We start from the raw sequence: 24,460 nt of genomic DNA on the forward strand, positions 1-24,460 counted from the left end.
AGAATTTCTTGATTGTAAGCTGAATGAAAAGGCTATGTTAGGAAGAATGAAATATGATTCTAAGTTTGCAACCTCTCCTATCTTTGTTACTGATAAGGATTATGAATTCTCTATTGATCCTAAACTTATTACTTTGGTAGAATCCGATCATTTTCATGGTTATGAAACTGAAACTGTTGTGCCACATCTTACTAAATTAAATGACATAGCCACCCTTTTGCTCATGAGGAAAAATTCGCTACTACTATATTCTTAAGTTATTTCCTTTCTCATTAAAGGGGGATGCTAAAGAATGGTTTAATACTCTTGCTCGTGGTTGTGTGCGTACTCCCAAGGATATGATATATTACTTCTTCGGAAAAAAAATCTTGATCATTAGAAACAAGCAGCCTTACAGGAAATATGTAAGTTTGTGCAATTTGAGGAAGAGCATCTCCCTCAAGCTTAGGGGAGGTTGCTTCAATTATTAAATGTTTTGACAGATCATCCTCTTAGGAAAAATGAAATACTTGATATCTTTTATAATGGACTAGCTGATGCTTCTACGCTAAATAGTTGTGCCGGTCGTGTTTTCTGGGAATGAACTGTTGAATGGACTCAGGAATTACTGGGTAATATATTGAGGAATGCTGATGATTGGACACTTCCTGAACCACTGCCTAGTCCAACTCCAAAGAAGAGGAGAAGATATTCAAGAGGCAAAGAAATCTACGAAAGGAAAGGGTGTTAAATCTGAAGATGTTAAGGATTTACCACCTATTGAAGAAACACGTGGACTTGACATCCCGACATAGGTAGTAGAGGCAAATTCTCTTTATAACTTTGATGAGGGTGATATTCCATATAATAAATCTCCTAGTCAATGTTTGGATGAATTTGATAATTTCATTGTTAAGGAAGAAAACTTCAATATGCAAACTAGTAATCAATTGAAACGTAATGCTATCATGGTTGAACGCGTGAGTGATTTAATGTTTAGAGTTGCTAATGATGTTAAAGTCTTATGTAAATATGATTCTATGGTTCAAACATAGTAGGACAAGTTTCTAAATCAGAAAATGATTTGCTTAATGAGATGAACAATAAAATGAATGATCATGCTATTAGAGTAGTTACTAGTGGTCTTTATATCCTGAAGGTCATCCTAAAAGAATTGAGAAAGACTCTCGGGGAATTAAGAATGATGCACCTAGTGCACCTAGAAAGAAGAAAAAGAATAAGGATTTTGCATGGTTCTAGCGAAACTGTTGTAGAAAAACCTTATGAGAATCCAACTAATGTCTATTTCTTATGCTGAGACACAATCTGGTAATGAGCGTACACCTAGTGATGATGCTAATGATGATGCTAATGATCATTGATACATCTCCAACATGTCTACTTTTCCAAACACTTTTTCCCTTGTTTTGGACTCTAACTTGCATGATTTGAATGGAACTAACCCGGACTGACGCTGTTTTCAGCACAATTACCATGGTGTTATTTATGTGTAGAAACAAACGTTCTAGGAATGACCTGAAACTTCACGGAGCAACTTTTTGGAAAATGTATAAAAAATACCTGCAAAAGATGATGGCCAGGGGGCCCACCACCTCTCCACGAGGGTGGGGGGCACGCCTGCCTCCCTAAGGCGCGCCCCTACCTCGTGGGCCCCCTGGTGCCCCTCCGACTCCAACTCCAACTCCATATATTGTGTTTCGGAGAGAAAAAAATTAGAGAGAAGAATTCATCGCGTTTTACGATACGGAGCCGCCGCCAAGCCCTAAAACCTCTCGGGAGGGCTGATCTGGAGTCCGTTCAGGGCTCCGAAGAGGGGAATCCATCGCCATCGTCATCATCAACTATCCTCCATCACCAACTTCATGATGCTCACCGCCGTGCGTGAGTAATTCCATCGTAGGCTTGCTGGACGGTGATGGGTTGGATGGGATCTATCATGTAATCGAGTTAGTTTTGTTAGGGTTTGGAACCTAGTATCCACTATGTTCTGAGATTGATGTTTCTATGACTTTGCTAGGCTTAATGCTTGTCACTAGGGCCCGAGTGCCATGGTTTCAGATCTGAACCTATTATGTTTTCATCAATATATGAGTGTTCTTGATCCTATCTTGCAAGTCTATAGTCACCTATTATGTGTTATGATCCGGTAACCCCGCAGTGACAATAATCGGGATACTTACCAGTGATGACCGTAGTTTGAGGAGTTCATGTATTCACTATGTGTTAATGCTTTGTTCTGGTACTCTATTAAAAATAGGCCTTAATATCCCATAGTTTCCGTAAGGACCCCGCTGCCATGGGAGGGTAGGACAAAAGATGTCATGCAAGTTCTTTTCCATAAGCACGTATGACTATGTTCGGAATACATGCCTACATTATATCAATGAACCGGAGCTAGTTCTGTGTCACCCTAGGTTATGACTGTTACATGATGAACCGCATCCGGCATAATTCTCCATCACTGATCCATTGCCTACGAGTGTTCCATATATTGTTCTTCGCTTATTTACTTTCCCGTTGCTATTGCTATCATCACTACAAAATACCAAAAACATTACTTTTACAACTGTTACCTTTTGTTACCGTTACCACTACTATCATATTACTTTGCTACTAAATACTTTGCTGCAGATATTAAGTTTCCAGGTGTGGTTGAATTGACAACTCAGCTGCTAATACTTGAGAGTATTCTTTGACTCCCCTTGTGTCGAATCAATAAATTTGGGTTGAATAATTTACCCTCGAAAACTGTTGCGATCCCCTATACTTGTGGTTTATCAAGACTATTTTCTGGTGCCGTTGCCGGGGAGCATAGCTCTATTCTTTGAGTCACTTGGGATTTATATATGCATATCATTATGAAGAACTTGAAAGATCCAAGAACCAAGATCTATCCCTCAACTACGAGGGGAGGTAAGGAACTGGCATCTAGCTCTGCACTTGATTCACCTTCTGTTTTGAGTAAGCTTGCGACACCTAAAACTGCTTCTGCTATTCGTTCCGATATGACGCATGTTATTGATGATGCCACTTCTGCTATGCATGATACTTGATACTTATGATGAAACTACTTCTATGCTTGATACTACTGTGCCACTTGGTGATTTTCTTGATGAACAACTTGCTAGGGCTAGAGAGATTGAAACTATTGAATCTGATAATACTGATGAAAGTGATGATGAAGAACCACTTGTTATTCCCGAGGGTTATGTTTTTGATCAAGAAGCTTCTTTAGCTATTTTAGCTTGCAAAGATAGATACGAACTTAAGAGGTTATTAGCTAAATGGAACAAGCAATCTATAAATGCTAGAATGAAACCTGACCCTGCTTTTGCTACTTCACCTATTTGTGTTACCGATAAGGATTATGATTCTCTGTTGATCCTGATATAATTACTTTGGTTGAATCTGATTTTTCATGGCTATGAATCTGAAACTGTTGTGGCACATCTTAATAAATTAAATGATATAGCCACCCTGTTCACTAATGATGAGAGAACTCGCTACTTTTATATCATTAAAATATTTCCGTTCTCCTTAAAGGGTGATGCTAAGATATGGTTTAATTCTCTTGATCCTGGTTGTGTGTGTAGTCCCCATGATATGATTTATTACTTCTCTGCTAAATATTTCCCTGCTCATAAGAAACAAGCTGCTTTAAGGGATATATATAATTTTGTGCAAATTGAAGAAGAGAGTCTCCCACAAGCTTGGGGGAGGCTTCTCCAATTACTTAATGCTTTGCCTGATCATCCTCTTAAGAAAAATGAAATACTTGATATCTTTTATAATGGACTAACCGATGCCTCCAGAGATTACGTGGATAGTTGTGTTGGTTCTATTTTCAGGGAAAGAACACCGGATGAAGCTGAAATTCTATTGAATAATATGTTGACAAATGAAAATAATTGGACACCTCCGGAGCCAATTCCTGAGCCTATTCCTAAACCAACTCCGAAGAAAAGGGGTATTCTATTTCTCAGTCCTGAATATATGCAAGAGGCAAAGAAAACTATGAAAGAAAAAGGTATTAAAGCTGAAGATGTTAAGAATTTACCTCCTATTAAAGAAATACATGGTCTTAATTTACCGCCTGTTGAAGAAACATATGATCTTAATCCTTTACCTATTGAAGAAACTCATGGTCTTGATAACCCGACACAGGTAGTAAAGGTAAATTCTCTCTATAGATGTGATAAAGCTGAAATCCCATTTACTAAGTTTGCTAGTGCAAGCTTAGATGAGTTTGACAAATCTATGGCTAAGCAAGAAGACTTTAATGCTTATTTTGGTAGACAATTTAAATACAATTCAAATATGCTTGAACATTTAGGTGATTATATGGCTAATGTCAAAGGTGAACTTAAACTTATTAGTAAACATGCTTCTATGGTTACCACTCAAGTAGAACAAGTACTTAAAGCTCAAAATGATTTGCTCAATGAATTGAATAGTAAGGATAATGATAATGCTGTTAGAGTGGCTACTAGAACTGGTAGAATGACTCAGGAACCTTTGTATCCTGAAGGCCACCCTAAGAGAATTGAGCAAGATTCTCAAAGAAATAATATAGATGCACCTAGTCCCTCTAAAAGGAAGAAAAAGAAAAATGATAGGACTTTGCATGCTTCTAGTGAACCTGTTATTGAACCACCTGAGAATCCAAATGATATTTCTATTTCTGATGCTGAAACTCAATCTGGTAATGAACCTGAAACTAGTAATAATGTTAATGATAATGTTCATGATGATGCTCAACCTAGTAATGATGATGATGTAGAAATTGAACCTGTTGTTGATCTTGATAACCCACAATCAAAGAATCAACGTTATGATAAGAAAGACTTTGTTGCTAGGAAACACGGTAAAGAAAGAGAACCATGAGTTCAGAAACCCATGCCTTTTCCTCCCAAACCATTCAAGAAAAAGGATGATGAGGATTTTGAGTGCTTTGCTGAAATGATTAGGCCTATCTTTTGCGTATGCGATTAAGTGATATGCTCAAAATGAATCCTTATGCTAACTATATGAAAGATATTGTTAGAAATAAGAGAAAGATACCAGAAGCTAAAATTTCCACCATGCTTGCTAATTATACTTTTAAGGGTGGAATACCAAAGAAACTTGGAGATCCCGGTGTACCAACTATACCATGCTCTACTAAAAGAAACTATGTTAAAACTGCTTTATGTGATCTTGTTGCCGGTGTTAGTGTTATGCCTCTCTCTTTATATCGTAGACTTGATTTGAATAAGTTGACACCTATTGAAATATCTTTGCAAATGGCTGATAAATCAACTTCTATACCTGTCGGTATTTGTGAGGATGTGCCTGTTGTAGTTGCAAACGTTACTATTTTAACGGACTTATTCTTGATATACCTGAGGACGATAGTATGTCTATTATTGTTGGAAGACCCCTTTTGAATACTGCAGGGGCTGTTATTGATTGCACTAACGGCAATGTCACTTTTCATGTTAATGGTAATGAGCATACGGTACACTTTCCGAGGAAACAACCTCAAGTTCATAGTATCAACTCTATTGGAAAAATTCCATCGATTATATTTGGAGGTTTTGAATTTCCTCTTCCTACTGTCAAGAAGAAATATGATATTCTTATTATTGAGGATGTGCATATCCCCGTTGAGGTAACATAGTGTTATTCGAAATTTCTCCGGTTCCATGTTATTTGGAATGAGTTCGTTAACAAGACTTGATCAACCTTGTTAGTGGATTCCTTTTGATGAGCACGAGATGGATGAAACTAGAAGGCACAACCTTCTGTACCCTACTTTTACTTTATGTTATTTATATTAAATAAAATAAAAATAGTATTTTCTGCATGTTATCTGAATTATCCGTGCAATATAAAAATACCCCAAAAATAAAAGTTCTCCAAATGCCCTGAAATTTAAATATGATTTTTTCTGGAATATTTGAGAATATTTGGCACTAAGAACACAGCAGGGGGGTCAACCACCTGCCCACGAGGGTGGAGGGCGCGCCCTACCCCCCTGGGCGCGCCCCCTGCCTCGTGGGCCCACAGTGGCCCTCCTCCACTTATCCTTTCACCCACACAGTTCTTCTTCCTCCCATAAACACGAATATCCAGCTCAAGCACGAGTTCTAGCTCATCTTGCTGCCATTTTCGATCTCCTTGCTCAAAGCACCTCTCACAAAACTGCTTGGGGAGATTGTTCCTTGGTATGTGACTCCTCCATTAATCCAATTAGTTTTTGTTCTAGTGCTTTATTCATTGCAAATTTTTGCTGCTTAGGTGACCCTGTTCTTGAGCTTGCATGTCAAATTTATATGGTCAAAAGTAGTTTTGATGCATGATATAGGCCCTAGGCACTTGCAGGAGTAGTTGCTATCAATATTATTGAGTTTGGTTTACTTTTATTTTGAAGTTACTAAAAATTTCAGAATTTTTCAGAAAATGATGAAGAAACTTTTGAGGGGCTCATCGAGCCAAAGCTCGAAGGAAAAGGCACCGAAGCCTAAGTATAATCTGCCTCGCACCATGGAGGTTCGGGCGTGTGAATGGCCTTCCGGTGATTTCTTGAGAGCAGCCGGGATTTATGAAGATTTTCATGAATTGGCTAAGAATGCAGGCCTCACCGCTTTCCTCCATGACCAATGCAATCAATATCTCTTACTCACAAATACCTTTGTGCAAAACTTTCATTTCCATTCTAGGAGCTCACCACCTACGATGGAGTTTCATTTATATGATGAGCATAAGGAGATGTCACTTTATGATTTTTGTCGGGTTTGTTTGGCCCCTTTCGAGGGCAAGACAGAGGAACCACATCGCGGTGATGTGGACGGGTTTATTGATACTATCACTGTAGGGGAAACAAGGAAGGTTTCCGATGCACGAATCACTAGCATACATTTTCCTGTTTTACGCTATTTTGCATTATTTGCTAGTCGTTGTTTAATTGGTCACAGAAACTGTGGAAACCTTAGTATCCTTGATATTATTATTTTGCTCCACGGTTTATACGGTGATAACTCTGTTAGTATGGGCGGCATTATTGCTAAACGGTTAAGTCTGGACCGTACCAAGGGCCCCATCTTTGGAGGCAGCTATGCTTCACGCCTAGCTGCACATTTTAACATACCTATTAGGCATTATGAGAAGGAAGAAAAAGTGCTGCCTCGTGTTTATTTAGATTATAAAAGAATGGTGGCACATGATTTTATTGTTAAGAATAGGGAAGGAGAGCTTAGATATAAATTGTTCTTTGATAAACATCATCCTGAGACTATTACCCTGCCTGCTCCTTCTTTGTTTGATTTATCTGGAGGCCGGTACCTTGTTCTATTGAAGGCTATTCACGCCTACCGGAACCCTGCACCAGCTATGGAGCCAGAGCCGGAACCACAAATTGATCCCTCACGACAGTCTAATTACCAGTGGGATCCGGAAATGATTGTCAGCCAGTGGCAATCAGAGTCTTCTTCTTCTTCTAGGTACGACCCCAACTACTATTATGGATATCCGCCAGGCCAGCCGTGGCCATAGACCAACTTAGGCCAAAAGCCTAAGCTTGGGGGAGTACGTATTTCCCACCGACATTACATTTATGTCCACACACTCATTGTTAGATGTCGGTGCTCATACTTTTTCATTGTATCATCCATGCTAGTTTGTTTTCCTTTTTATGCTTTCTTCTTGTGTGTTTAATAAACCTTAAGAAAAAACCCCAAAAAATTTAGTAGTAGCTTTTAGTTAGTTTAATTTCCATGCTTGTAGTAGTAATTAAAAGAAAACCCAAAAAGATTTCTTGTTCTTCTTTTACTTGTTGGGAGCTCTCCCGTGTAAATAGTTTTATTTCTTTTCTTTCCCTTGAGGGCTGATAGGAGAATACCATAATTAAATTGTTGAAGTGGCTCTTATATGCATTATTGTTGATCTAACAAAAGAGCCCATATTGCCTTGTCTTCTCCTGTTCATTGAATGCTTGCAGATTCCAACTTAGTCCAATGCACGCGCACTATTATTATTATTATTCACATCGTTCGGTCGTGCAAGTGAAAGGCAATTATGACGATATATGATGGACTGACTAAGATGAGAAAAGCTGGTATGAACTCGACCTCTTTTGTTTTTGTAAATATGATTAGCTCACCGTTCCTGATTCAGTCTATTATGAATAAACATGTTTGCAATGACAACTAGAGATCATAGTTTCTTGTGCCATGCTTGAGTAGCTATGAGTTATAATGGTTTACCTTGCGTGCCAACATGCTATTGAAATGGTTGTGATGTGGTATGATAGGGTGGTATCCTCCTCTGAATGATTTAAGTGACTTGACTTGGCGCATGTTCACGCATGTAGTTGAAACAAAATCAACATATCCTTCACGATATTTATGTTCATGGTGGATTATATCCTACTCATGCTTGCATTCGGTGTTGATTCATTTTAATGCATGTTCTTGACTGTTGTCGCTCTCTAGCTGGTCGCTTCCCAGTCTTTTGCTAGCCTTCACCTGTACTAAGCGGGAATACTACTTGTGCATCCAATCCCTTAAACCCCAAAGTTATTCCACATGAGTCCACTATACCTACCCATATACGGTATCTACCTGCCGTCCCAAGTAAATTTGTATGTGCCAAACTCTAAACCTTCAAATAAATATCCTGTTTTGTATGCTCGAATAGCTCATGTATCAACTAGGGTTGTCCGTATCTTTCATGTTAGGCGGGTTATTCTCAAGAGGAGTGGACTCCACTCCTCACTCACGAGATAAATGGCTGGTCACCGGGATGCTCAGTCCCATGCTTTATGCAAACTAAATCAAAATAATTGCAAACAAAATTCCCCTTGGGACCCTTGTTAGTTGGAGGCACTCGTTGTTTCGAGCAAGCCATGGATTGATGCTTGTTGGTGGAAGGGGGAGTATAAACTTTACCATTCTGTTTGGGAACCGCCTATAATGTGTGTAGCATGGAAGATATTGCCATCTCTTGGTTGTTATGTTGACAATGAAAGTAACTGCTCAAAATATTATTCACCTCTATTTTAAAACCGAGCTCTGGCACCTCTACAAATCCCTGCTTCCCTCTGCGAAGGGCCTATCTATTTACTTTTATGCTGAGTCATCACCCTCTTATTAAAAAGCACGAGTTGGAGAGCACCGCTGTCATTTGCATTCATTACTGTTAGTTTACATTGAGTATGACTTGACTGGATCTCTTTTACCATGAATTACAATGTCTAGTCAGTCCTTGGTCTTTAAAGGTGCTCTGCATTTATGTTTTGCAGTCTCAGAAAGGGCTAGCGAGATACCATCTTGTTGTATCATATTATGACTGTTTTGAGAAAGTGTTGTCATCCGAGATTTATTATTATTGCTCGCTAGTTGATTATGCTATTGATATGAGTAAACTTGAGACCTAAGCGTTATTGCGAATGTGGTTAGTTATAATCTTTGCTGAAAACTTGAATGCTGGCTTTACATATTTACAACAACAAGAGCAAACAGAGTTTGTAAAAGTTTTTCTTTATCACTTTCAGTTTGTCAACTGAATTGCTTGAGGACAAGCAAAGGTTTAAGCTTGGGGGAGTTGATACCTCTCCAACGTATCTACTTTTCCAAACACTTTTGCCCTTGTTTTGGACTCTAACTTGCATGATTTGAATGGAACTAACCCGGACTGATGCTGTTTTCAGCAGAATTACCATGGTGTTATTTATGTGCAGAAACAAACGTTCTCGGAATGACCTGAAACTTCACGGAGCAACTTTTTGGAAAATATAAAAAATACCTGCAAAAGATGAAGGCCAGGGGGCCCACCACCTCTCCACAAGGGTGGGAGGCGCGCCTGCCCCCCCTAGGGCGCGCCCCCTACCTCGTGGGCCCCCTGGTGCCCCTCCGACTCCAACTCCAACTCCATATATTGTGTTTCGGGGAGAGAAAATCAGAGAGAAGAAATTCATTGCGTTTTACGATACAGAGCCGCCGCCAAGCCCTAAACCTCTCGGGAGGGCTGATCTGGAGTCCGTTCGGGGCTCCGGAGAGGGGAATCCATCGCCATCGTCATCATCAACCATCCTCCATCACCAATTTCATGATGCTCACCGCCGGGCGTGAGTAATTCCATCGTAGGCTTGTTGGACGGTGATGGGTTGGATGGGATCTATCATGTAATCGAGTTAGTTTTGTTAGGGTTTGATCCCTAGTATCCACTATGTTCTGAGATTGATGTTGCTATGACTTTGCTATGCTTAATGCTTGTCACTAGGGCCCGAGTGCCATGATTTTAGATCTGAACCTATTATGTTTTCATCAATATATGAGTGTTCTTGATCCTATCTTGCAAGTCTATAGTCACCTATTATGTGTTATGATCTGTTAACCCCGAAGTGACAATAATCGGGATACTTACCTGTGATGACCGTAGTTTGAGGAGTTCATGTATTCACTATGTGTTAATGTTTTGTTCCGGTACTCTATTAAAAAGAGGCCTTAATATCCCTTAGTTTCCGCAAGGACCCCGCTGCCACGGGAGGGTAGGACAAAAGATGTCATGCAAGTTCTTTTCCATAAGCACGTATGACTATGTTCGGAATACATGCCTACATTATATCAATGAACTGGAGCTAGTTCTGTATCACCCTAGGTTATGACTGTTACATGATGAACCGCATCTGGCATAATTCTCCATCACTGATCCATTGCCTACGAACTTTCCATATATTGTTCTTCGCTTATTTACTTTCCTGTTGCTATTGCTATCGTCACTACAAAATACCAAAAACATTACTTTTACTACTGTTACCTTTTGTTACCGTTACCACTACTATCATATTACTTTGCTACTAAATACTTTGCTGCAGATATTAAGTTTCCAGGTGTGGTTGAATTGACAACTCAGCTGCTAATACCTGAGAGTATTCTTTGGCTCCCCTTGTGTTGAATCAATAAATTTGGGTTGAATACTTTACCCTCGAAAACTGTTGCGATCCCCTATACTTGTGGGTTATCAATCATCATAATGATGCTCCACTAGACAATAATAAAGAGCTTGATAACCAACCTCATAAAATAAAAGATATGATAAAAGAGACTTTGTTGCTAGGAAACACGATAAAGAAAGAGAACCATGGGTTCAAAAACCTATGCCATTTCCTAGTAAGGTTGTGAAATATAGAGATGAAGAGGCTTCTAATCGTTTTGTTGAAATGCTTAGACCTTTGTATTTGAGAACACCTTTGACTGACATTATGAAAATGCATCCATATGCTAAATAGATGAAAAATATTGTTACTAATAAAAGGAAAATACCTGAAGCTGAAATTTCTACCATGCTTGCAAATATTCATTTGAAGGAAAAATACCTCACAAGTTAGGGGACCTAGGAATACCTACTATACCATGCTCTATCAAAAGTAATTATGTCAAAACTTCTGTGTGTGATTTAGGATTTGGTGTTAGTATTATGCATTTCTCTTTATATAGAAGACTTGATTTGAGCAAGTTGACACCTACTGAAATATCTTTGCAAATGACTGACAAATTAACTTCTATACCTATTGGAATTTGTGAGGATGTTCCTCTTGTAGTTGCGAATGTTGCTATCTTAACAGACTTTGTTATTCTTGATATGCCCGTGGAAAACAACATGTCGATTATCCTTGGTGGAATCTTTTTGAATGCTGCAGGGGTTGTTATTGATTGCAACAAAAGCAAGGTCACTTTTTATGTGAATGGTTATGAACATACGGTATGTTTCCCGAAGAAACAAAGTCCAATGAATAGTATAAACTCTATTGGAAGAATTATGGCAATAACTCTTCCTCTTCCAAATCCTAAAAAGAAATATCAAACTCTTATTATTGGGGTAATGCATATCCTCGTTGAGGTAACTTAGTGCTATACCAAAGTTCTTCGGTTTCATGTTACTCGAAAATAGTTTGTTAATAAGACTTGATCAACCTTATTAATGGATTATTTTTTAGGGGCATGTGGTTAATGAATTTAGTAAGCACAAGTTTATGTAATCCTTGTTTACCCTCTGTTATTTATAGTTCAATAAAGTCATATGCCATGATCATCCTATTTTCTGAATTATTCGTGCAATAAAAAATTACCCAAAAATAAAAGTGCTCAGAATGTCATAAAATTTTATCATGATTTTTTCTGAAATATTTAAGAATTTTTGCATTGAACACACCCCAGGGGGGTGCACCTGTTGCTCACAACGCAACAGGGCGCGCCTACCCCCGGGCGTGCCTTGATGCCTTGTGGGTCCCACAGGACCCCACTCACTTACGCCACCTTCCCACTTCATCTTATTCCTCTTGAAAAAAAATCATGGTTAGCTCTTGTTCTCATGTTCTTGCTTCCAAAACTGAGATTTTTGATCTCATTGCTCGAAGCTCCGTTTCCAAAACTGTTTTGTTGGATTACTCCTGGGTATGTGACTCCTCCATTGATCCAATTGTTTTTGTTTTATTTGATTAGATTAATTTTGCTTATTTTTTTTACCATTGCTGCCATTGGAAATGAGCTTTCATGTTGAAGTTATTTGGTTTTAAGTAGTTCGAAAGCTTGATATAGCTTCTAGACACTTATATGAGTAGTTGCTATCAATCTTGTCAAGTTTTATTTAACATCTTTTTGTGGTCCAAAAATTTCACAAATTTTCTCAGGAAAATGAACTTCTTTAGGAGGGATTCATCAAGCCGGAGTCCTAAGGGAGTTGCCGGTGGTGCTGCGGATCACATCAACCGTCTGCTTAGCTGTTCCGATGAGTACCCTTCTATAAGGGGCCGCATGCATCCCTGGCGTCAGCACCGTTGGTTCAGTTGTCTCCATGGGGGTGACTATTCCAACTGTTTTGACTTTTGGTGATGAACATGCCAAGTTCCTCCCAGGGGAATGCACAAGCCGGAACCAGTATCATGCGATTTCCCCTTTCGAGCGTGAGACGCGAGAATAAGGCAATCGAGATGTCCAAGCGGATGGAGTCAGGGGCCGACATGCTAGAGGAGCTGAGCAGGAGGAACCTCGAACAAAAACCATCGGCTACCACGCAGAAGTCTACATCATTTCTCATTCAAACTTCTTCTATGTTTATTAAACACCACCCAAAGTGCCATGCCAACTGTTGCCACTTTTTGAGTTAGTTTGTTATTTTAAAAGCATTAACTGGTTTCCCTGCAATTAAAAGGGAAAAATCTCTTCGGTTCCAAGTAACGTGCAAACGAGCTCGGCAAGGGATGAAGCTTAGCATGGTGTCTTCATAGGAACCATATAGTGTGTTTTAGAAATTCCAGAGAGTTATGGAGAAAAATTTATGCATCGTGTATAAATTGAACACTCTGTGATGAAGTACAATGGTTTCGAACAAAAACCACCGCCTACAACAGGAAACTCTATTTTTACATCATTTTCCCTTCAAACCTTTACAATGTTTGATACACAGGATCTAGAGCGACATGCCAAGTTTGGCCACTTTTTCAGTTGGTTTGCTATTTTTGAAGTGTTAAGTATTTTTTCAGCAATTAAAAAGGGCAAAGAGCTCTACGGTTCCAAATAGCGTGCAAACGAGCGCGGAAAAGGATGAAACTTTGTATTGTGTCTTCATAGGATCCCTGTAGCGTATGTTAGAAATTTTAGAGTGTTGCGAAAAAATTGATGCACTTCGTGTATAAATCGAACACTCTCTGGTGAAGTATCATGGTTTGAAACGAAAACCACCGCCTACCACGCAGAACTCTATTTTTACATCATTTCTCCTTCACAAAAATTATATGTTTATTACTCACCATTCAAAGTTCCATTCTCAAAGTTGGCCTTGAGTTGGTTTGCTATTTTTAAAGCATTAACTGATTTCCCATCAATTAAAAGGGGAAAAATCTCTTTGGTTCCAAATAATATACAAACGGGCTCGGGAAGAGATGAAATTTTACATGGTGTCTTCATAGGACACCTGTAGGGTGTTGTCGAAATTCGAGAGCATTACGGCAAAAACTTGATACAATTTGTGTACAAATTGGATACTCTCCGACGAAGTACGAGAGTTTCGAACAAAAACCACCGCTTACCACGGGGAAATCTATTTTACATCATTTTCCCATCAAACCATGATAATGTTTAATACACAACATCCAAAGTGCCATGCTGAAATTTGGCCATGTTGAGTTGGTTTGCTATTTTTAAAGTATAAACTAATTTTTCAGCAATTAAAAAAGGGCAAAAAGCTCTTCGGTTCCAAATAACATGCAAACGAGCTCGGAAAGGGATGAAACTTGGTATGGTGTCTTCATAGGATCCCTGTAGCGTATGTTTGAAATTTCAGAGTGTTACGACAAAAAAATTATGCCCCTCGCGTATAAAATGAACACTCTCGAGTGGAGTATCAGGGCTTCGAATGAAAGCTACCGCCTACCACGCGGAACTCTATATTTTACATCATTTCCCATTCAAACCTGTTCTATATGTAATGCACACCATCCAAAGTGCGTTCTCAAACTTAGCTATTTGTGGGTTGGTTCTCTATTTTTAAAGCATTAACAGATTTCTCGGCAATTATAAATGTTTAAAAGATCATTGATTCCAAATAACGTGCAAACGAACTTGGAAAGGGTGGAAACTTGGCATGGTGTCTTCATAGAAACCATGTATGGTGTCTTAGATATTTGAGAGATTACGGCAAAAATTTGATGCACTTTGTGTACAAACTGAACACTCTCCGATGAAGAATCATGGTTTCAAACGAAAACCATTGTCTACCGTGCAGAAATCAATTTTTTTACATCCTTTCACCTACAAAAATTTGCTATGTTTAAGACACACCATCACAAGTGCCACGTTCAAATTTGACCATTTTTGAGTTGTTTTTCTATTTATAAAGCATGAACTAAATTTCTGTAATTAAAAAGGAAAAAAAGCTCTTCGGTTTCAATTGACGTGCAAATGAGCTCAGAAAGGGTGGAAACTTGGTATGGCGTTTTCATAGGACCCCTGTAAGGTGTGATAGAAAGTTGAGAGTTTTACGACAGAAACTTGATACACTTCATCTACAAACTGAACTCTCCGACAATGTATCAGAGTTTGGAATGAAAACCACGACCTACCATAGGGAACTCTTTTTCTATATCATTTCCCATTCAAACTTTTATATGTTTAGTATACACATCCAAATTGTCATGCTCAAATTTGGCCACCATTCTAGGGTTAGTAAATATGACTTTTTGAAGCATTTTTCTTACTTAATATCTGTGAGCTTTTGATTTTTTTTAAACAATAGCGCGGGTTTGTGAAGGATTGCTTTGGTGCACAAACTTTTCGTCGGCCACTGGTGCATGACAATGCAATGGCGGGCACAAGTTTGTCACCCGTCACGTACTGGTTTTTTCCCGCCACTAGTGTGTGCATAGTAGTGACCGCAGACATTTTTTCCCGCCACTACTGATTATTCAAAATAGCAGTGGCGGTTCTCACCACTGTTCGTCACTAACGTGACTTCACCTATAAACCTTTTCCCAATAGTGAAACCAATGTTTATGAAATTATAAACAAACACTAGGTCGCGTCGTGTTGGTCTCCTACTAGGTTGTGTGTGTGTGTGCGCGCGTGTGTGTGTGTTTTTGGGAAAAATTCAGATCTACTCATTTTCAATCATGGCAGTACAACGAACACCAACAATAAGAAAAATAAGAAAAATTACATCCAGATCCGTAGACCTCCTAGTGACGACTACAAGCACTGAACTGAGACAAAGGGGCGCCGCTGTCATCGCCCCTCCCTCGCCGGAGCCGGGCAAAACATGTTGTATTAGACAGTTAGGAAGTCGTGATGCTAAGTCCCTATAGAGAAAGCGTACCAGAAGAACAACCGCCACCGACGAATAATAGTGTAGATCAGAAGGATCTAAGCTGAAGACACACGAACGTAGACGAACGACGATCAGGTCAGAACAGATCCACTATAGAAAAATCCACAGGAGACACACCTCCACATGTCCACCAATGATGCTAAACACATCACCGAAACGAAGACTAGGTGGGGACAATCTTATTTCATCTCCAGGAAGCCGCCGCCGTCTCACCTTAGCAGGACACAAATCCTAACAAAATTAAAAGAAATGTATAAAAACAGAGCTGTTTTCTAGTGGTGGTGCCGGCGTGCGGGAGCCGGAGGAACCCTAAGTGGAAGGCGGCAGAGCTACTATGGATCTTCGACTAGGTTACGTGTTAGACGCAGAAAGTCTCTGTATACCTTTATATACTAGAGAAAATAAACCTGAAAAGATGCAAGTTTTACGCATGGCCTAACGTGCAATACCCAAGCTTATATCTGATAGTTAGACATAAGTTTGTCACGATTAAGCAGGTGTTGGGCCAAGAAAACCCAGATATTTCTTTTCGTAGAACCCTCAGCGGACCTCGTTTGGCAGCATGGGATGATTTGCTAACCCGATTGGGAGCCATCCAACTGTCGGCAGAACCGGATATCTTTAAATGGATATTGCATCAGAGTGGGAAGTTTTCGGCCAAATCTATGTATGATGCATTGGTTCATAACGAGGTTCCAATTGACAATAGAAAATTGTGAAAGCTGAAGATTCCTCTAAAAGTGAAATTTTTCCTATGGTTTCTCAATAAAGGAGTTATCTTAACTAGGGACAATTTGGCACGGTGAAACTGGCAAGGTTGCAAAAAATGTGTTTTCTGCCACCATGATGAGTCCATTAAGCACTTAGTTTTTGATTGCAAGTTTGCTCGATCTGTATGGGCCATTGTCCAAATAGCTTCGAATCTATATCCTTCACATAGTGCACGGAATATGTTCAGCAATTGGTTGAGGGGCATAGATAAACAGTTTTCTAAACACATTCTTGTGGGGGCGGCTGCCTTATGTTGGGCACTGTGACTCACTAGGAATGACATTGTTTTTAACCGTAAATGCGTTTCATCTCCTATGCAGGTTATTCATATATGTTCGCGATGGCTCCGTATGTGGTCTATCCTGCAGAGGCCGGAGGATAGTGACCTTTTTATGATGGCTTCTACTCGGCTGGAGCGTTCGGTCAGGGAGATTTTTAATCCAAGGATGGCGGTGTGATCTTCGGTTAGGATCGGCCTCTCTATAGGCATTTTTATTTTTCTCTTGTTCTGGCTGTTTTGCCACTTGATTTCGGTTTACATTACTTCGAACTTTTGGCTGTGTGTATTTAGCTATGCTGAGGCTGGGTGATCTTTGATGCGGTTGTATCAACTCGATATTTCAATTCAATGAAAAGCCCTTTATCAAAAAAAAAAAACTAATTCCTCCGTCAATTTTCTCGATCACCTTGTTACGAGACGTTCCGGCGCGCCAAGTTTCGTGAATGACCGTCTACGCGGCTACACATACGCGCACGTACGTCCAAGCAAAATCAATCAATCTATCAGCTTGCTTGCTTAGCTTGCACTTGTACGTCCGTGTGTTGCTCTCTGGATGATCCAAGCTAAGTGCTTCAAATCCAACATAAGTGTCAACTAGGCGAACCAATTGGTAGCCTAGAGTCGATCTGTCCGCCATTGACGGAACGAGTGAGTGCCCACTGAATTAGTTTGGTTCGATCATGTCCGCTGGTAGCGCAAGATCTGACGCGAAGATTAGTTTAGTTCCATCATGGCCGCTGAAAGCGCAAGATCTGATGCGAAGATTAGTTTAGTTCCTCCCGCCAGTTTACTCGCTCACACCACCTTGAAGACCACGACGCCACCGGCCCCTTTTGTCCTACTCCAACTTGGATCTACTTGGTTCGTTTCAGATTCATGGATCAGATCAGAGTAGATCCAACCATTTTCAGAGCCCGATGCACTGCAGAGTGCGCCGAACGAGGAGTGAGCCCGGTGCACGTTTGTCTACGTGTGCGACTATGCCGCCGACATTAGTGCATAAACTAGAGTACATCAGCTGGTACATCTTTTTTTGAGCAACTGTAGGACTGAGCAACTGGATGTTTGTTAACAGAAAAAATAAGAAAGATGAGAACGAATCCGAATCTCAGTTTTGAAGACCGTTTGCTTGGTTCCTGGCGCCCACGTACAAACGCTCACATGCAGCTGGTCACCTGTTGGCCTTTTATTCTACGATTTTCTTTTTCCATTTTAAGCCGATGTTTTGTGTTATTCCGCTGAGCCGAGTGATCAGAATACTTTCAAGTTTTCAAAAGTTATGTTGGCTTACTAGTCCATTCAACAACACCTTTATTTAACTTAATCATGCTGGGCAATATCACCCACACTCAGATGGGCAATCAGAGCGACTTAATCAGTGTGTCAAGAATAATCAAAGGTGTATGGCATTTCAAGAGTCTAGACAGTGTTCATGGCTGTGATTTAATGGTGGTACAACACCACATACAGCACAACAATCACACTAGCACAGAAACCCCTTATCAATGACATGCCAAAAAGCTTATTAGTGCGTCTAAAAAAAGCTTATTAGTGGCCTGTTGGTGACATGCCACTAATATCACGCCACTGCTAAGTACTCCATCTGTACCAAAATATAAGATGTTTTTTAGATACGGCGGGAGTAGGTATTACTGGTATCTCACTTGAACGCCACTAGTAACCCACATATTTGTGGCATGCATAAACCCACTGTAACATCCCAATTTTTTTCAAAATTTGGAATATTAATACTAAGATGATATTGATTGAATTGCTTTGATTTTCAAGGTACATTAAAAAAAATTTGAGTCCTTGTTAAACCTTTTCAAATCATGTCATAAAAGTTGGTTGATCATTCATCTAATAAAGAAAACTATGGTTGGAGAGTTTATTCAGGAAATCAAAGGGCATTCATTTCTTTTTGACCCTTCTGAAATATTTTGCAACCACATTCAAAATTATGAGTGAGAATAAAGTTACTTTCTCAAGTGGTGGAAAAATACTTCATAAAGGAGTATATTAGACATTTGGAGATTTCCTTTTGAAATTGGAGTTAAATGCATTAGAGCTTTTTAATTATTTACAATAAATCATTTAAATAAAATACGAGAGGAGATAGTATGACGTCTAAAAACTATCATTGGAAATATTTAATATTTGTTTTTGGTCATTTTTGTATTCTTAAAACCCTATGTAATATGTTGGGAAAATTATGAAGTCCATAATGTATTATTAAAAACAATTTTGTGCAACAAAATAACTTCATGAAATTCTGAAACTCTTTTTTGTAGGCTCCAAATAATAATTATTGCAACGTGAACATTTGTTTTTATTTTCTAATTTAAACAAACATGCTCACTAAAGAAATAGTTAACTAAACCCAGACTACTGAGCTTAGGTCATCTTCTCTCTTTCTCTCTCTTTCTCTCTCTCTCTCTCTATCCAGCGCTCATGAGCGAAGCAGCACAGCCCACTAGTTTCTTTTTCGTTTTTTCCTTTCTCTTTTCCGTTGGGCCTATTCTTCCACTAAGGTCTATTCTCACGAAATCACTAATTGAGAAGTACTCATTACAAAGATCACTCCCACGTCTTCAGGTTTGGACAAGTGGCACGCTGCAACCTGGAAGTTTTTCTTTTTTCTGTAGATCCGTTTATTTGAAATGTTTTCTCTCTTAAACCGTGCGTCCAAATCTCGAACCATTTTTACTGTTGGATTCCGCGAGTCGACATCTTCAAAATTAGATCCCATGTTGATAGGTTTTGACGAAAAAAATGCACCAGAAAACTCGAACGAAAAACCGAACCGGGAGCACGGGTTTTTTCCCTTTCTAAAAGAGGCACGCCCGTGACTCTCGCGAAAGGAAAAAAACAAAAAAACATGTTTTTTTCGTTTCCGAGAGGCACTGCCGTGACTCTCGCGATAGCATAACCGTGCCTCTCGCGGTAGCCAAATCATGCCTCTCGCAGAAAAAAAACAGAAAATGTGTTTTTTTTTCCTTTCCGAAAGGCATGGCTGCGACTCTCGCGAAAGCACAACCATGCCTCTCGCGGAAGCAAAACCGTGCCTCTCGCGAAAGGAAAAAATAGAAAATGCATTTTTTTCGTTTTCGAGAGGCATGGCTGTGACCCTCGCGAAAGTACAACTGTGCCTCTCGCGCAAGCAAAATCGTGCCTCTCACGGAAGGAAAAAAACAGAAACATGTGTTTTCGTTTCCGAAAGGCACGGCCGTGACTCTCGCGAAAGCACAACCGTGACTCTCGTGGAAGTAAAAAAAAAAATAGAAAACGCATTTTTTTCGTTTCTGAAAGGCACGGCCGTAACTCTCGGAAAAGCACAACCGCGCCTTTCGCAAAAGCAAAATCGTGACTCTCGTGAAAGAAAAAAACGCCTATTTTCGCGCAAAAATTTGTTTTTTTGAAAAAAATTGACCCAAAAGTTAAGGAAGACCGGTGAAAAACTGAAACGTAAAAGAACCAGAAAAAACGTTTAAAAAGCCCAAAACGTGTGCGGAAAAATAAAAAAATTCGGAGGAAGCGCCCAGAGCGCGACACGTGGCGAGCAGCAGAGTACGCGTCAAGTGGCGCTGATTGTTGCAAGGCTCCCGAAGAAGTGCTCGTTAACTAGTTGATGTCCCTTTCCTAAGGGCTCTTCTTTTTCCCGCTCAAAGAGAAACAGCCATGGACACGGAATTTCATAATTGACGCTCACTACAAAAAGTTGTCGACCGAACGAATAAGGAACTAGCGAGCGAGCAAACCTAGTGGACCGGCCCATTAGCAAGCCTTAGCGTAAGGCTTTCAGCACAATTTTATACCCTATTTGGGAACCTTCTCGAAGGTTCCTGAATCATTTTGTTCTGTTTTGGTTCCTCTTTTCTGTTATTTTATTTTTCGTTTCTTTTTTTTTTCTGTTTATTTATTATTATTTTTTCTCATTTATTTCTTTTTCCATTCATTTTCCATAAATTGATAAATTTTTAAGATTTGAAAATTTGTTGGAAAGTAAAAACGTCATGTTTTTCAAAATTTGTTAATTCTTATTAAAAAAATGTTTACAATTTTCAGAAAAAATGTTCGGAATTTCAATTTTTTCCACATTTTTAATAAATTTCACAAATTTTGAAAAACAATTCAGAAATCAAACAATTGTTCATGTTTCAATTTTTTTCTATTTCTCAAAATAATATTATGTTTAAAAAATTGTTTGTGTTTTCATAAAAATGTGCGTCTTCTTTCAAAAATTGTTTGCAAGTTCATTTTTTTTCAGCGTTGCAAAACATGTTTCCGTTTTAAAAAATTGTTCACAATTCCAAAAAATGTTCACCTTTTCGATTTTTTTCAGGATCTCTTAGCACACATAAGTACCACTATCATCTTTATCTCGAACCCCCTCACCCGCACATCCAAAAACCCTCTCTCTTTCCTTCTCCTCCGCAAGGAATTACTCGTTGGAGCTCCGCCAACTCCGGCGGCTTCTCACAGTCGCTACAGGAGGAAGCCGAGGGCTCCGCCAACTCTGTTGGAGGGTGAATCGCTCATGGAGGGCCTTTACATCAACATTGCTGCACCTCCGATGGTGTGCCCAGGACCAAATGGGTCCATTGCAGTAGCTCCATCTCTCTCTCTCTCTCTCTCTCTCTCTCTCTCTCTCTCTCTCTCTCTCTCCTTGATCCTCAATGCAGTGTTCTCCTTCGAGTTCTATTCGATGTAATTTTCTTTTGCGATGCGTGTGTTGGGATCCAATGAATTGTGAATTTATGATCAATTTCTTCATTTGAAGTAATTGAGTTATATTCTAAACTTTATTATGTGTGATTATTATAGCTATGTAAGGCTTTCTGATCTATGAGTTTTCTTGGGCCAAGTTGATGATTAGATCTTTAGTGAAAGTGGTGCATAGTAGTAGGTTCAATCTTGTGGTGTCCTCATCTCGTGATAGAAGGGGTAGCGAGGCACACATTTGTATTCTTGCTACTAAGGATAAAACAATGGGGTTGTATCATATTAGTTGGTCTTATTTTTTACATTATGTCATTATGCTTCAAGGATTACTCGTTTTGTTATGAACTTAGTGAAGGAAATATGCCCTAGAGGCAATAATAAAGTTATTATTTATTTCCTTATAATCATGATAAATGTTTATTATTCATGCTAGAATTGTATTATCCGGAAACATAATACATGTGTGAATACATAGACAAACAAAGTGTCACTAGTATGCCTCTACTTGACTAGCTCGTTAATCAAAGATGGTTATGTTTCCTGACCATGAACAATGAGTTGTTATTTGATTAACGAGGTCACATCATTAGTTAAATGATCTGATTGACATGACCCATTCCATTAGCTTAGCACCCGATCGTTTAGTATGTTGCTATTGCTTTCTTCATGACTTATACATGTTCCTATAACTATGAGATTATGCAACTCCCGTTTGCCGGAGGAACACTTTGGGTGCTACCAAACGTCACAACATAACTGGGTGATTATAAAGGAGCATTACAGGTGTCTCCAAAGGTACATGTTGGGTTGGTGTATTTCGAGATTAGGATTTGTCACTCCGATTGTCGGAGAGGTATCTCTGGGCCCTCTCGGTAATGCACATCACATAAGCCTTGCAAGCATTACAACTAATATGTTAGTTGTGAGATGATGTATTACGAAATGAGTAAAGAGACTTGCCGGTAACGAGATTGAACTAGGTATTGGATACCGACGATCGAATCTCGGGCAAGTAACATAGCGATGACAAAGGGAACAACGTATGTTGTTATGCGGTCTGACCGATAAAGATCTTCGTAGAATATGTAGGAGCCAATATGGGCATCCAGGTCCCGCTATTGGTTATTGACCGGAGACGTGTCTCGGTCATGTCTACATTGTTCTCGAACCCGTAGGGTCCGCACGCTTAAGGTTACGATGACAGTTATATTATGAGTTTATGCATTTTGATGTACCGAAGGTTGTTCGGAGTCCCGGATGTGATCACGGACATGACGATGAGTCTCGAAATGGTCGAGACATAAAGATTGATATATTGGAAGCCTATGTTTGGATATCGTAAGTGTTCCGGGTGAAATCGGGATTTTACCGGAGTACCGGGAGGTTACCGGAACCCCCCGGGAGCTATATGGGCTTTAGTGGGCTTTAGTGGAAAGGAGAAAGGGGCAGCCCAAGGTGGATGTGCGCCTCCCCCCTTCCCCTAGTCCTATTAGGACTAGGAGAGGTGGCCGGCCCCCTCTCTCTCTTTCCCCCCTCAAGGAATCCTATTCCAACTAGGATTGGGGGGGGGGGGAATCCTACTCCCAGAGGGAGTAGGACTCTCCTGGCGCGCCACACCTTGGCCGGCCAGCCTCCCCCCTCTAGTCCTTTATATACTGAGGTAGAGGCACCCTAGAACACACAAGTTGATCCACGTGATCTATTCCTTAGCCGTGTGCGGTGCCCCCAGCCACCATATTCCTCGATAATACTGTAGCAGAGTTTAGGCGAAGCCCTGCTGCTGTAGTGCATCAAGATCGTCACCACGCCGTCGTGCTGACGGAACTCTTCCCTGACACTTTGCTGGATCGGAGTCCGGGGATTGTCATCGAGCTGAACGTGTGCTCGAACTCGGAGGTGCCGTAGTTTCGGTGCTTGATCGGTTGGATCGTGAAAACGTACGACTACTTCCTCTACGTTGCGTCAACGCTTCCGCAGTCGGTCTGCGTGGGTACGTAGACAACACTCTCCTCTGTCGTTGCTATGCATCACATGATCTTGCGTGTGCGTAGGAATTTTTTTTGAAATTACTACGAAACCCAACACTTAGGGCCCGTTAGGAAGTGCTCCGGCTCCGCGCTTCTCCGGAAGCGGGCGAGGAGCTGGCCAAACACCATAGCTTCGAGAAGCCCGTTCCTGGAATCCACTCGGCCTGCAGTGCAAAAAAACAGAAGCTACGCTCGCCCAGCTCCTGGAAAACGAGAAGCGGGAGTTGGTGGATATTACATGGAATGCCCTCTCGAAGTGCCTCGAGTCGAAGTGTTTTCCTCTCGCTACAGGGTGCGGCAAAGCGTTTTTCTCGCTACAGGGCGGGGCGAAGCGTTTTTTGCTGCCGAACTATCGCTGGCTCCCGCGAGAAGCTAGCTAGCGCTGGCTCCTAGAGAAGCTGGCTCGTTTGGGAATCCAGAGCACTTCCGAATGGACCCTTAATACGTAGAGAGGCAAGCATGGAAACGCTCTTGAAGTCGAGTAATAATAGTAGGCGTTAGTAAGTTTAATGGTCTACTTGTCACATACATAATGCCTATGTACTGATCATGCCATGAATAACATCATAATTATTCGATTTTTTACCAATTGCCCAACAATAATTAGTGTACCCACCGTTTGCTATGTTCTTGAGAGATATTCCTCTAGTCAAAGCTATGGCCCCTGGGTCCACTCACCATTATTACTAAAACCCTAAAAGCTCACTGCAATTTATTACCTTTTATATTCTTTTGCAATTTATATATCTACCACTATCAGAATTAATGCTTGCAATTAACGAGTACAAGGGGATTAACA

The sequence above is a fragment of the Triticum dicoccoides genome, chromosome 2A, assembly GCF_002162155.2.
Source record: "Triticum dicoccoides isolate Atlit2015 ecotype Zavitan chromosome 2A, WEW_v2.0, whole genome shotgun sequence".
Taxonomy (NCBI): domain Eukaryota; kingdom Viridiplantae; phylum Streptophyta; class Magnoliopsida; order Poales; family Poaceae; genus Triticum; species Triticum dicoccoides.